The 16,553-nt window shown below is 39.6% G+C and overlaps 1 pseudogene; it reads right to left on the bottom strand.

The window, feature by feature from the left end:
• LOC102178428 lies at positions 8,938–11,687 on the bottom strand (annotated as a pseudogene).

Genomic DNA, 16,553 nt, shown 5'->3' on the forward strand with positions numbered 1-16,553 from the left:
GAGTGGAGGGGAGGTAAGAGGAGGGGGAGGGGAGGGAGAGAAGGAGAAAAGGAATAGCAGCAGAAAGGGAATAAAGGATAGGAGTGAGGAGATGGGAAGAGAGAAAAATGATGCCAGTGGTCTTCTCTTGTACAGTTTTAACGGAAGGCCGGAGGGAGAGTACAGGTGAGTGGGGAGCACTTTCCCCACACCTGTCACTGAAGATTCCATTAAGTTCCCGATTCAGAACTCCAGGAACCCTGTAGGACAAGAGCAGATAATGCACACCCATGTGTAACTTGTTCCTGACCACTTGCTTGTTTTTTAAAGAAGTTGTCCATACAGTTTATCATCCAAATCTGTACACACATGAGAGTGAATGGGGCTATTAACTGGATGAATGCAGGGACCATATGCCTAAACCAGGATTCTCCTGGAAAATGGGGCTAAATGATCATCCCTAATGATCGTACGGTAGCCATCTGTCAGTCACACTGACTATGCTGGAGAGAGCCCTGTCACGTGGGAGAAAACAGCTGGACCCTTGCTTGGCCACAAGTCATCGATGGAGTTTCATCACCATTGTTGAAGAACTCACATTCTGGTGAATTTATGTAATTTCATGTAAGAGGTGATTTGCATACATCAAGATCTGTTCGTTCTTGAATCAGGCTCTGTTAATGACTGTTTTTGTCGAGAACCTTCTCCTCTGCCATTCTTTTTATTCCCAAAGTGGTTAAATCTAACAAAGAAGGTGCCAAACATGAGGTCTATTGCAACCCTGTTTAAAATGATCATTTCCCCACCTTAAAGAAAATGAGACAGGGGTTGTAAAATGCTCCTTTGAAGTGACTTAAAAGATAAAATTGCCATCTCAGAGGCTGAAAGCTGGGCACCCAGTGTCCATCTGGGTGGGTCACGGCTGAGGAAAACATAAGGAAAGATGTGTAGATGAAAAGACCGCACAACAACTACATTAACTTCAACTGTGCCTGAAATACACAAAAACAAATCAGCTAATTGCTGTAAGGGCTCAAGTGAGCCAGACTCAGGGTTTCCCACTCACAATCACTCTCTCTGTCTCCCACAGATCTGAAGGACATCTTTACAGGCAAAGTTTGCCCCGATATGAGCCTACCAGGATGTGGGCCCTTCAGTTTCTGCTACATCCTCTCAGGCTCAAAAGTGTTTATTCACTATCACTGTACTTCTATTTTCTTGATGTTCTCAGAGTCCTTTAAAAAAAACATTAGGTTATTATTAAAATTGTCCAATATATGAATATGTCTGTGATGAATAGGCATGTAGTTTCCTTTCAATTTATCTTGGGTTTTTCTGGAAAGTCAGTATCCAATCTTGTTAAGCAGTCATGCAAATAAGTGCGAAACAAGGTGTTAAACAAATGCAAAATTGAGCACCTAAAGCAACTGAGTTATCTTTATTCATAAAATGTGGTTTAAATTGATTAAATTAGACCAAATGTTCAGCATCATTTTATTCTCCCTACAATGTATTAGCTAGAGGTTTAGAAACTTTGTCCTGGCAACCCTGAAGTCACCGTCTTATGTTTTTCACTTGAGAGCAAGATTTAGTATAAAATAATTACAACGGCATAGGTGGAGCTTGAGGACATTACACTAAATGAAATAAGTTAGTCAGAGAAAGACAAATACTGTATAATGTCACTTACATGTGGGATCTGAAAAAGAACTCAAAGATATGGAGAAGAGACTGGCAATTGCTGATGCTGTGGGTGGGAGATGGGGAAAAATGAGTAAAGGTGGTCAAAGGATACAAACTTCCAGTTATAGGATAAGTCCTGGAGATATGATGCATAGTATGGTGACTACAGTTAAAAATATTGCATTATGTATCTGGAAGTTGCAAAGAGAATGAATCTTAAATGCTCTCATCACAAGAGAAGAAATTGTAACTATGTGAGGTGATGGATAAATTAATTAAGGTGATCATTTTGTAATGCATACATATATCTAATCATTATGTTGTACACAAACTAATACAATGTTCTGTTCAGTTCAGTTCAGTTCAGTTCAGCCGCTCAGTCGTGTCCGACTCTTTGCGACCCCATGAATCGCAGCACGCCAGGCCTCCCTGTCCATCACCAACTCCCAGAGTTCACACAGACTCACATCCATCGAGTCCATGATGCCATCCAGCCATCTCATCCTCTGTTGTCCCCTTCTCCTCCTGCCCCCAATCCCTCCCAGCATCAGGGACTTTCCAATGAGTCAACTCTTCGCATGAGGTGGCCAAAGTACTGGAGTTTCAGCTTCAGCATCATTCCTTCCAAAGAAATCCCAGGACTGATCTCCTTTAGAATGGACTGGTTGGATCTCCTTGCAGTCCAAGGGACTCTCAAGAGTCTTCTCCAACACCACAGTTCAAAAGCATCAATTCTTCGGCGCTCAGCTTTCTTCACAGTTCAACTCTCACATCCATACATGACCACAGGAAAAACCACAGCCTTGACTAGACGGACCTTAGTCGGCAAAGTAATGTCTCTGCTTTTGAATATGCTATCTAGGTTGGTCATAACTTTTCTTCCAAAGAGTAAGCATCTTTTAATTTCATGCCTGCAGTCACCATCTGCAGTGATTTTGGAGCCCAAAAACATAAAGTCTGACACTGTTTCCACTGTTTCCTCGTCTACTTCCCATGAAGTGATGGGACCGGATGCCATGATCTTCGTTTTCTGAATGCTGAGCTTTAAGCCAACTTTTTCACTCTCCTCTTTCACTTTCATCAAGAGGCTTTTTAGTTCCTCTTCACTTTCTGCCATAAGGGTGGTGTCATCTGCATATCTGAGGTTATTGATATTTCTCCTGGCAATCTTGATTCCAGCTTGTGTTTCTTCCAGCCCAGCATTTCTCATGATGTACTCTGCATAGAAGTTAAATAAGCCGGGTGACAATATATAGCCTTGACATACTCCTTAATATAATGTTAGGCTTTGATTATATCTACAGTTATTATTTATAGCTGTAAAAAGGTAGGATCCTATCCAAAATGGTTTAAATCCTGAAGATTTAAAAGAAAAAACCTTACAGTGAAAGATGGACCCCAGAGTATGCCTGGTCTTCTTTTAAGCCAGTAAATAAATAAAAGTGAACATTCAGACAATGCTTACTATGTGTCTCGAACTATTTTAAATGCTTTACAAATATTAATTCATTTTAGTGAAATCCAAAAGGCTTTACTGAAGAAAAACAATAAAATGTTTCTAATAACATAAAAACTTTATTTTTAAGTCATGAAAGAGAGAGAAAGAGGGAGGAAAAGGGCAAGAAAGAGTTGGAGGGAGAGCTGGAAACCAAGAAACAGAAATGGGAAAACAAGGAAAGGAGAGACAGAAAGTGAAATTTTTTTTCAATAGGGAAGTTAATTTATGAAGGAAGTTCATGATGAGAGAGAAACAGTATGAAACTGTCCCCTTTCAGCATTACTATTTTGGGAATGCCTTTTATCAGAGCATGACGCTCATAACAAAAGAATTCCCTGGGGTACAGTGGTTATGACTCTGCATTTTCAATACAAAGGCTATGGGTTCAATCCCTGGTCGGGAAACTAAAATCTCACAGGCCATGCAGCACAGCCAAAAATTATAAATAAAATAAATAAAAGAGTAAGAATTAAATTTAAAAAATTTTAAAAAGAGAAACAACATAAAGGTTTGTTGTTACTCTGCCCTGAAGAAGCTTCAGGCTTCCTTGCTCTGTAGTCTGTTCATTCCTGTGATGAGCAATGCCAGGCCAATAACAGTACCAGTTAACATGAATTGAGCATCATCCATATCCCTGGCCCTTGTGTCAGGTTCTACAATGGGCTTGCTTATCTCTGTTCCCTCACAAATGTTGCTGATGCCATAGGGCTACAGATACACGTTGTGCAGTCAGAAGATAGGGGCTGAATGTCCCTGGTTCCTTGGAGTTCAGCTAGTCACAGAGCTTAGGCCAACAAATATATTTGCACGAGATTTGGAAGATTCAAATTCTAGGGTATCTAGAAAGGGAAAAGTTTCTCTGCTAGTTCTGCAAAACAGTGTCATGGGAATATTTCTTTGTCAGATAGAGAAGATGCTGGTCTTTTAAGACCATCTCTGGTTTTATGAGTACTGAGAGTAAGTGGATCCATTTACCTGCCCATGTCATGGAAGAGGGCAGGGGTGGGAGTCATTCTAGAACCAGTAGTTGTGATGGCAGCTTTTTCTTTTCTGAGCTTCCTGCTTGTAGTCAACGTAGAAGCTCACTTAGAGATCAGTTCTTCAAGACCATTTAAGGAGTCATTCCTAGAAGCTCAGCCTAAGCCTTCAGAGTTTTAAAAAGCATCTAATTTCCTACACTGACAGTCTTCCTGCTTAAACTGGCTTGAATGGATTCAGTTGACTGTACTGAATTTTCACTGGAGGTACCTCAATTGATAGGGACTGGTTCTCTGATTTGGTGGTTGGAAGGTAGTGAAGATTCAACTGCCATTAAGGAATGAAATACTTTTCATTCACAACATGCAATGTCAAAAAGCTACTTAAATCATTGTTAAAGCTATATGCAGTAAGTGTTAGCACTTTTGGCAGATAGGGGCTGCTTCCATAGCACAGTGTGAAAGGCACAGGAAATACAAGAGAGGTACTGAGGGTTGGATGCTTCTAATATATTTTAAGCTTAAAGAAAGGAAATTCAGTGCTCAATGTTATAAGTTTTTACATCAAGGCATGATCAGAGAACCAGGAAGTTTCTCAGATTATCATAAGAGAATTTCTTTGTCTCAAGAAAAATGTACCAAAACTCAAGTGTGGAGTGTCATTGTGTTGTTTGGAAAACTGTCTTACAACTTCATGTGGAAGCAGAGCATAGACTGAGAAAGAGTGGAACCATGGAAATTAGAATGGTGAAGGAGATGATTCGGAATCCCCCCAACTCTACTGACCATTCCTTGACAATACAATCATCTTCTCATGCTCTGTCTGAAATAGCTGTTGCTCAAAGTCTCCTCATGTTCCATCTATACCACCTCTCATTGCTTTCAGATGTTTAACTACATTCCAACATGCCCCAGGAGACCAATTAGAAAGTCAAACGCAGGAAGGAAATACTGACATGGCCCCTACATTACAAAACTTTGCTAATTAACTTTACCTATTGTTTCATACCCTGGAGAAGGGAAAGGTTACCCACTCCAGTATTCTGGCCTGGAGAATTCCGTGGACTGTATAGTCCACGGGGCCACAAAGAGTCACGACTGAGAGACTTTCACTTTCATTGCTTCATAACAGCAACCAAAAACTTAGTGGCTTAAAGCAACAAAATATTTACCTAGCTCATGAGTCTGCAGTTACCAATTTAGACTGAGAACAACTGGGTGGTCATTCTAGTATGGACCAGGATCATCTGTTTATGCCTGGGTTCACTTACATGTCTCAGTCCTTAGCTGGAATGACTGGGATGACAGCGAAATACTCACTCTCCAGTAGGATACTCTGAGTCTGTTCATGTGGTGGTAGAAATAAAACTTAAAATAATTCCTTTTAATCAAAGGATAAATAGATAAATCTATAAACATAACAAAAAATATTAGCTGGAATCTCTAAGTAATTGATTAAAAATCAGAAAGGACATAAAGATTTGAACAAACAGAGATTAACAAACTTTTCCTTATATGTACATACATATATATATGTATATATGACCCAGGGGTTGAACCCAGGTCTCCCTCATTGCAGGTAGATTCTTTACCAACTGAGCCATCAAGGCCTCAAAAACTTTTCAAATATAAAAAATATACAAAGTATGATTCATATGTTATGTTCATAACACAGTGGAATTAAGCTCAAAATTAACCACAAAAGATAAGTTAAAAATCTCAAAATGCTTAGAAATTAAATATGGATCAAGAATGTATCACAGTAGAAACTGGAAAACATTTTAAACTAAAGGTTAGTAAAGATATTGCTGCTGCTACTGCTGCTCTTTAAGGAAATTTATTGTTAAATGCACATATTCAAATAGGCAAAAGGTTTAAATTAATAGTATCCATAAAGAGAAGTTAAAAATATAGCAAATTAGAGGAAAAAGAAAAAAGAAATAATAAAGAGAAAAAAATTAATAAAGTAACAATGCTCTACAACTGGTATACTATAGAAATAGTCAATAAATCCAAAGGAGGTTTTTTGGAAACTAATGAAAAGAATAAAGTCCTAAGAAGACTGGTCAAGAAAAAGGAGAAAAAAGCACAAATTACAATATCAGGAATGGAAAAGGACCACATTATGGATATTACTGATAATTAAAATCATAAAAAGACATTATATATAATTTATGTCAATATACAATTTCCCCCAAATGACACCAAAAGTAAAAAAATTATATTTATTGAAGATATTAAATCTGCAATTTAAAAACATCCCATAAGAGAATTCTGGATCCAGCTGGATTCACGCATGAATTCTTCCAAACATTTTAGGAAACAAAAATAATTAATCTTACAATTTTTTTCCAGAGAAGAGAAAAGAAGAGAATATTTACTGGCATCTTGTATGAGGACATTAATCCTGGGCAAAGACACCAAAAGAAAAGAAAATTATGGATCAGTCTTTCTCAGTAGATGCAAAAACTTTAAGCAAAATACTAGCAAATGAAATTCTGGAGTGTAAAGAAAAGGACAAGTTGAGTTTGTTTCCAGAGCTTGAAATTGGTTTACCATTTCAAATGCAATCAGTATAAATATCCACCCACTTTAACAGAATAAAGGAGAAAAAGCATATGTTCAACTTGAAAGATGCAAGTCACTTAATAAAATGTAATGCTCTTTCATGATAAACTTTTAGCAGATGAGGACTGAAAAAGAAAATTTGTTTTTTATAGAGTATTTAAAATTAAAATATATATCACATATTTAATAGTAATTTTCAAGTGGGAGAATATATTTGAAATACATGTATATGACAAAGGGCTCATATCCAAAATCTACAGAGAACTACATATCTATAAGAAAAAGGTAGGCAACATAATTTTGCTAAATGGTGTTTCACAAAAGGGAATCTCCAAATGTGAAACACGCTTAAGTTCAGATACCAAGAAATGCAAATTAAATCCACGATATGTTACCAGTAGACATCCACCAGACAGAAAGGGTAAAAAAGAAGGAAGAAGACGAGGAGGAGTGCTAGGGTGAGTGATAGGAGAGGGAGAAGAGAAAGAGAAGGAGAAAGAGAAGAGAGGGGGAAGGGGAAAGGAAGAGAAAGAAGGAAGAGGGGATAGAAGCAGGAGAAGGAGGGGGAGAAGACAGAGAAGACTCTTATTCTGACAGAGAACAGGAAGAAGTAGAAGAAAGGCAAATGTTAATAAGGATCAACTCAGCATCTGGGGCTCTCTTGATGCAGCACCTGGACATAAAGGTACCAGTGCTTTGCAAAGTGTTTGGCAGCATCTTCTACAGCTGAATATATGTATACTGTGCGTGCATGCTAAGTTGCTTCAGTCCTTTCCAACTCTGTGTGACCTGATGGACTGCAGCCTGTCAGGCTCCTCTGTCCATGGGATTCTCCAGGCAAGAGTATTGGAGTGGGTTGCCATGCCCTCCTCCAGGGGATCTTTCCAATCCAGGGGTTGAACCCACATCTCTTAGGTGTCCTGCATTGGCAGGCAGGTTCTTTATCACAGTGCCACCTGGGAAGCCCATATGTATACTACATGATCCAGTAATTCCACTCATACGAATAGACCCAACATAGACGTGTACATATATTTATCAAAGACACACAAGAATGTATTCACTTACAGCACTCCTCATACAAGTCCCCCTGCTGAAAACATCACAACATCCATCAGTAGCAGAGTGGATAAAAAGTCATAGTATAATTATGTAATAGAGGAACAAAGCAACAAGAATACACAGAATGTAACTACACACAAAATCACTGCTGAATCTCACAAATACAATATTAAGCATAAGAAGACAGACACAAAAGAATAGAACAGGCAAAACTAATCTATGGTGATAGAAGCTAGGAGAATGGGTACTCTGAGAGGGGTAGATGGGAACTTCAGGGAGGCTTCTGGGGTCCTGGGAGTGCCTGTTTTTCCAGCTGGCTGCTGGTTTCAGTTTATGTAACTCTAAATGTAACATCACATTTACAATTTTGCTCATGTCTATATTTATGTTACTCACAAGCAAAATTTGAAATTAAATCTGTTCCTTGCAAAGACATGTAAAAATTATTCATTTTTGATTTATTCATGAGCTTTGATTCCTTTCTTAGCATTATTATCTTTAGTTATCATGCCTTGTTATCATTTGACACATTTATCTTTTTGAATAGAGTGTTTATGAAATGTTATGCCCAAAATATTTCTCAGATTTGCATTTTACGGTTAATAGGTTTGAAATGATTAATACTTTCAAATAATCCTGTTCTGTAAACTTTATCTACCTGAGAAAAACTCTCTGCAGGCACTAATGTATACAGGAAGCTCAGGGCAAATGCTAAATTGAAACCATTCTTAATTCAGATCTTAATTCAATAGTTTTATATTGAAGTGAGCAAAATTTAAAAGCCCAGATATTTTCTCAGATAGCATCTTTTTTTTTTTTTTTCTAAGAAGAAAGATTTTATTTGAACAGGTTCTATGGAGTGTGTGCTACAGCAACGTCTGGTTGTAGCAAGCAGTTTACTTTCAGACCTTCACTGTATAAATTGGACATAGAAATGATTAATTTCTGGTAAAATGTAGATTCAATCCAACATTATGCCAACTTTTACATTTATTGTAGACCCTGTCTCAGTACTAGAGGTTAAATTTTCATCACTCAAAAATGAGAATAACCTTGCAGCTACTACTAAGGTAATGAACTGTGAAGTTAATTGCCTTCTATTGCTTTGAAAATATACCTCTAGGTTGTTAAGAGAAATTCTGACTTCATCCATATCTGTTATTTAATTCTTCAGTCATCATCTATTGTCAGCTTGATTGTCACCCCTCTTCTTATTTAACCCCAAGCAATTAAATGCAAGCAATTAATGCCAACTCTTTGACTAAGGGTGATTTTTTTTCCTTCTACTTCCATGCACACAGAATTAGTTAAAACAATTTTGCCCAAATCAGCCTTGAGCGCACTAACTCTTCCTCCTGTCGACAGGGATCCTGTGTTCACCATAAGCACTTCATTCTTTGATAGCTTTGGCACTTTGGCTGCTTTCTTGTCTCCTTCCGTGTGTTCACCTCGGAGCCATCTAAATAGTAAATAGGAAATTCCCAATTCAGTGAAGATCTCAGGTAAAGTTTCAATCACACCAAGTAACTGCCACACCATTCTGTCAGCCTGGCACAAGGTAGGGTCAATTTTAGTTCAAACTCCAATAAGACCTCCTAGAGCAGCATATTAGGGTTTCCCAGGTAGCACTAGTGGTAAAGAACCTGCCTGAGGATACAGGAAATATAAGAGATACGGGTTCAATTCCTGGGTCGAGAAGATCCCCTGGCGGAGGGCATGGCAACACACTCCAGCATTCTTTCTTGGAAAATCCCATGGAGAGAGGAGCCTGGTGGGCTACAGTCATAGGGCTGCAGTGAGTCAGGCACAACTGAAGCGGCTTAGCACACGCACAGAGCAGCATACTGAGGATCACTATGCTCTGCAAAAAGTGATAAACACATGAATTTTCCTTCAGTGTCTTTGGAAACAACACTGGGTCTGACTTCTATCTCCCGACCCACATTTAATACTCCTTTTATAACTCTACCACCAGCTACATTCTCCTTAAGGTCATCAACTTCACATCCAGATTTGCTGACATCAAAGGATCTAATAACAGTAAGTTGGGGTTCCGAAGTAAAGTCTCTTGGGGGCACTGGAAATTTCTTTACTATGTATTCACAGACAACTTCAATATTGTATTTTAGCTGAGAAGAAATTGGAATAATAGGAGCTCTGTCTATGCTATTGCACCTTGTAGAAATGCAAGGACCTGTTCATACCATTCTTTAGTCTGGCTTTAAAAAAATCAATTTTACTTTGTAGAATCAAAATATGCTTCAGTTTCATAATTTCCATAGCAGTCAAGTGTTCAGAGGTCTGAGGCTGAGAACAAGACTCATTCAGTTCAGTTCAGTCACTCAGTTGTGTCTGACTCTTTGCGACCTCATGGACTGCAGCATGTCCTGTCCATTACCAACTCCTGGAGCTTGCTCAAACTCATGTCCATTGAGTTGGTGATGCCATCCAACCATCTCATCCTCTGTCATCACCTTCTCCTGCCTTAAACCTTTCCCACCATCATGGTCTCTTCCAATGAGTCAATTCTTCGCATCAGGTGGCCAAAGCGTTGGAGTAAACTGATCGCGTGGACCAGAGCCTTGTCTAACTCAATGAAACTATCAGCCATGCCATGTAGAGCCACCCAAGACAGACGAGTCATGGTGGAGAGTTCTGTCAAAATGTGGTTCACTGGAGAAGGGAATGTCAAACCACTTCAGTATTCCTGCTTTGAGACGACCATGAACAGTGTGAAAAGGCAAGACTCATTACCAGCTATCAACAGAGAAGCGGCATCCATCACTGTGGCATTGTTCAGCATGGAGCCATCACAATATCATAATATTCCAGGGCAGTCAACAAAGGCAACATGCACGTGTGCATCCTCAGTCACGTCAGACACTTTGCGACCTCATAGACTGTAGCCCACCAGGCCCCTCTGTCCATGGGATTTCCCAGGCAAGAATACTCCAGTGCGTTGCCATTTCCTACTCCAGGGAATCTTCCTGACCCAGGGATCAAACTCTCATCTGCTGTTCTCCTGCGTTGGTAGCCAGATTCTTTACCACTGTGCCACCCGGGAAGCCCTAACGAAGGAAATATGGTGGAGAACAATGTAGGTCATCGAGTTCATAAATCTCAGCATAGTCACGTTTTATTGCAATATTTCTTTCCAGTTCATTTTGAACTGGACATTGTGAATTACTGAAACAGCTTTTACAACCATAGATTTCTCATGAACTACATGATGAACCATACCTATATTAATTATCGTGCACCTGCCCCAAATTCATACCAGCCTTGTCCCCCTGACCCCCCTCACCCCACCATCTTGCCCAGAGAGATAGTACCTTTTTGCCTTCATTCAGGATATTTTTCCTTGATAAATATTTTTATAGAAGAGAACTCATTAATTCAATTTATGATTCAATTCTTTTGAATTTCTGCCATATTTAGATGCTGAAAAATAATAAAAAATATGATTAGTCAGTTCTAGATACATGTAGTCATCCCAGTGTCAGTCACTGGGGATTGTCCTCTGCCCTCCTTTTCCTGAGGTGCCATCTATGTTGGGGCTCAGGTACCATCACAGCATCAGGGGAGGCATCTACTTAGACACCTGTCCACACTGACATTCATTACCATGGCCATTGTCTCACCTGGTTATGGCATCAACACTTTATGCCAGCATCTTCTAAGAGGTTACATTCTCCATGAGAGAGAGATCCTCTGAGACTTTTGATGACATCCCCTTGGAACTGATATAACAACTTCTGGTTCGCCAGTTTGTATTTAGCTGGTTCCTGTGCTTTTCTTGGAGTATGGAAAAATTCTGCTTTCCTCTCAACTTCTTCTGACTCCTTCTCATTGCTAAATGGGTTGGGGGAAAGCTTCTGTGACCACCAGAGACTCTCCAGCCCTGCTCCCCATGCAGCCATCTCAATTCACTTTTAATTTGTTTTCTTGAAGTATAGTTGATTTACAATGCTCTGCTAGTTTCTATTGTGCAACAAAGTGATTCAGTTTGTATGTCTCCTATATACACATACACAAATAGATTGAAGGGATTAGATCTGATAGACAGAGTGCCTGAAGAACTATGGACAGAGGTTTGTGACATTGTAGAGGAAGCACTGATCAAGACCATTCCCTCCCCCTCTCCCCTCCACCCTGCAAAATGCAAAAGTGCAAAATGGTTGTCTGAGGAGGCCTTACAAATAGCTGAGGAAAGAAAAGAAGCAAAAGGCAAGGGAGAAAAGGAAAGATATACCCCATTTGAATGAAGAGTTCCAAAGAACAGAAAGGGGAGATAAGAAAGACTTCCTCAGTGATCAATGCAAAGAAATAGAGGAAAACAATAGAATGGGAAAGACTAGAGATCTCTTCAGAAAATTAGAGATATCAAGGGAACATTTCATGCAAAGATGGGCTCAATAAAGGACAGAAATGGTATGGACCTAACAGAAGCAGAAGATATTAAGAAGAGGTGGCAAGAATATACAGAAGAACTATATAAAAAGATCTTAATGACCCAGATAGCCACGATGGTGTGATCACTCACTTTAGAGTCTGACATCCTGGAATGCTAAGTCAAGTGGGCCTTATGAAGTATCACTACAAACAAAGCTAGTGGGGGTGATGGAATTCCAGTTGAGCTATTTCAACTGCAGTTGAATCCTGAAAGATGATGCTGTGAAAGTGCTGCACTCAATATGCCAGCAAATTTGGAAAACTCAGCAGTGGCCACAGGACTGGAAAAGGTCAGTTTTCATTCCAATCCCAAAGAAAGGCAATGCCAAAGAAAGTTCAAATTACTGCACACTTTCACTCATCTCACAAGCTAGGAACGTAATGCTCAAAATTATCCAAGCCAGGCTTCAACAGTACATGAACTGTGAACTTCCAGATGTTCAAATTGGATTTATAAAAGGCAGAGGAACCAGAGATCAAATTGCCAACATCCACTGGATCATCAAAAAAGCAAGAGAGTTCCAGAAAAACATCTACTTCTGGTTTATTGACTATGTCAAAGCCTTTTATTGTGTGGATCACAACAAACTGTGGAAAATTCTTCTAGAGACAAGAATACCAGACCACCTGACCTGCCTCCTGACAAATCTGTATGCAGGTCAAGAAGCAACAGTTAGAACTGGACATAGAACAACAGACTGGTTATAAATCAGGAAAGGAGTACATCAAGGCTGTATATTGTCACCCTGCTTATTTAACTGATATTCAGAGTACATAATGTGGAATGCCAGGCTGGATGAATCACAAGCTGGAATCAAGATTGCCAGGAGAAATATCAATAACCTCAGATATGCAAATGACACCATCCTTATGGCAGAAAGTGAAGAGGAACTAAAAAGCCTCTTGATGAAAGTGAAAGGGGAGAGTGAAAAAGGTGGCTTAAAGCTCAACATTCAGAAAACTGAGATCATGGCATCTGGTCCCATCACTTCATGACAAATTGATGGGAAACAGTGGAAAGTGGAAGAGTTTATTTTGAGGGGCTCCAAAATCACTGCAGATGGTGACTACAGCCATGCTGTTAAAAGATGCTTGCTCCTTGGAAGAAAGATTATGACCAACCTAGACAGCATATTAAAAAGAGACATTATTTTGCCAACAAAGGTCCTTCTAGTCAAAGCTATGATTTTTCCAGTAGTCATGTATGTATGTGAGAATTGAACTATAAAGAAAGCTGAGCGCTGAAGAATTGATGCTTTTGAAGTGTGGTGTTGGAGAAGATGCTTGAGAGTCCCTTGGACTGCAAGGAGATCCAATGAGTTAATCCTAAAGGAAATCAGTCCCAAATATTCTTTGGAAGCACTGATGCTGAAGCTGAAGCTCTAATACTTTGGACACTTGATGCAAAGAACTGACTTATTGGAGAAGACTCTGATGCTGGGAAAGATTGAAGATGGGTACAGAAGGAAATGACAGAGGATGAGATGGCTGCATGGCATAACCAACTCGATGGACATGAGTTTGAGTAAGCTCTGGGAGTTGGTGATGGACAGTGAGGCCTGTCGTGCTGCAGTCTATGGGGTTACAAAGAGTTGGACATGACTAAGTGACTGAACTGATTGAACTGATAGACACATACATATATACATTCTTCTTCATATTTTTTCCCATTATATCTTACCACAGGACATCGAATATAGTTCCTGCACTATACAGTAGGAACTTGTTGTTTATCTATTCTACGTAAGAGTTTGCATCTGTTAACCCCAACTCCCAATCCATCCTTCCCCACATCCCAGCCTCTTGGCAATCACAGCTCTGTTGCCTAACTCAGATTGTCATGGGATGCTGCTGCTGAATGAGCACTTTCCAGGGTTCTGGAGAGAAAACAGAGGCCCTGGCTCCTCTGCTCTGGGCTTCTCACAGTTGGGAAAATTATTCTATTAGCCATCCACTCCCCAGTGTTGGAACTAACCACAAAACAGGGAAGCAGGGCACAGCAAACCTGTTCAGAGCACCTCACCAGCATCTTGCTCTCTGATTGTCCTCTAACTTTACTTCAGCTGTGTCCAAGATCCCCCCTTGCAGGGAGCAAAAGGGCTGATGAACTTGCTCAGTGTTTCAGTTGAGGCTTTTACAACATTTAAAAGGCAAAGACTTAATATACTTCTTTGGTTCTTTTCTATTTTTTATTTGGGGAACAATAAAATCTCTTATTGCTTCCCAGGTGGTGCAGAATCCACTTACCAACGTTGGAGCCTCAAGACATGCTCGTCCCCCATCCCTGGGTTGGGAAGATCCCCTGAAGGAGGAAATGGCAACCCACTCCAGTGCTCTTGCCTGGAAAATTCCATGGACAGAGGAGCCTGGTGTGCTACAGTAAATGGGGTCACAAAGAGTTAGACATGACTGAGCACACACACACACACACACACACACACACACACAATCCTCTAGCTCCAAGAGGAGAAGGTCACAGCGTAAACAACTAGCATAATTAACAGAAACCAACGTGGATGAATGTGATCCTGCCCTATAGCTGGTATCTATTCCTTTATAGCACTTGTTACAGGACAGCTGAGTCTTCTTAGCTCAACACTTAGAGTAGACTTTGCATGTGTAGCTGCAAAGCCTCAAATCTCTGTGAGCAATAGTAAGGACCTTGTTAAAAGTACACTTTGGCCCTGGGACAAGACAGCAGAGGACACAGAAGAAAGGACGATGGAATCGGATGATAAATGAACAGGTCACCAGACAGTATCAGAATTTGTAAACCTTTATTCTTTTCATATGAAATAATGTTTCTCAACTAGGGGGCTTAGACTAATCGGGGTCTTTAAGGTCTCTTTCTTTTTTCATTTAATAATTTATGGTCAAAAATATAGTTTTTGAACAGTACATATGCTTTCTCCCAGTTTCTGGTTACAGAAAACTCCTGATATTGGCTACTACAGAACAATAGAACTGAGTTTTACATATTAGCATTTTTACTGTCATCTACTGTTTCAATTTCATGTGTTCCCTACAAATTCTTTGTCTATATTTTCTTTTAGATGATGATCTTAAAAATTACTATAAACATATCAGTTATCATCTAGACAACCACTTTATCCTCAAACAGCATCATGCAGTTTTAATTCCTGCTTCTCCATTTGTCTTTATAGAAGCCACAAGGAGTCATTTTAAGTGGCCACATTTAAGTTTTCATGCATTGGAAGCATGTTTGCCTGATATTAGATCAGCAGCCCGAGGCTTACCTGGTGGCTCTGTGGTAAAGAATCCACCTGCCTATGCAGGAGACACGAGTTCAATTCCTGATCTGGGAAGATCCCACATGCAGCAGAGCAACTAAGCCCAGTGTGCCACAACCGTTGAGCCTGTGCTGCAGAGCTCAGGAGCCACACCTACTGAAGCCGACATGCCCTAGAGCCTGTGCTGTGCAACAAGAGAAGCCACTGCAACGAGAAGTCACGCACTGACTAGAGAGTAACCCCTGCTCACCCAACTAGACAAAACCTCGAGCAACTTCAAAGACCTCGCACAGCCAAAAATATATAAAATAAAATAAATAAAATTTAAGGTCCATAGCCAGACCTTAAGTGTTCTAATATGCAAACAGAAATGCTTGTCTCTTATTCTCAGTTACACTCAAGTTAAACTATTTTGCCACTTAGAAACATGCAAGTTTTCTTTGGAATGATTGTTTTCAATTAAAAATTTTTCCATAGCATGCAATTTGTCTCTTTTATTAACTAATAAATGAGATCGATTTGACAATGTGAAACAAATTCCTGCCAGCAAGTAATGTAATGAACTAGTCTCCTGATTACAGGCTAGTGTAAAAACAAAGAACAGTTGAGGATTTAATGTAGAGGTGAGGCATTTCAGATAAATGAAGACCAGGTGATGTCACTGTGTACCTTATGAGAGAAGTTTCTCATATTTAAATGAAGAAAAGGAATGGGACGCTAGAGTCATCCCTTGGCACAAGACAGCTTCTGGATGGCAAACTTGGAAGCCCAAACAACATGCGTTTATATTTCAAATCACAACATAGCCAAGGAAAACAATTACCCACTATACTGAAATAATATGACTAATTTTTATTGATTGATTTTTTAATTGGAAGATAACTGCTTTACAGAATTTTGTTGGTTTCTGCCAAACATCTACATGAATTCATGAATCAGTCATAGGTATACATATCTCCCCTCCTTCTGGAACCTCCCTCCCATCTCCCTCCTCATACCACCCCTCCAGTTTGCTACAGAGACACTGTGTTCCCTGAGTCATACAGCAAATTCCCATTGACTATTTTGTATATAGTAATGTAA

This window comes from Capra hircus, chromosome 5 (genome assembly GCF_001704415.2).
Source record: "Capra hircus breed San Clemente chromosome 5, ASM170441v1, whole genome shotgun sequence".
NCBI lineage: Eukaryota > Metazoa > Chordata > Mammalia > Artiodactyla > Bovidae > Capra > Capra hircus.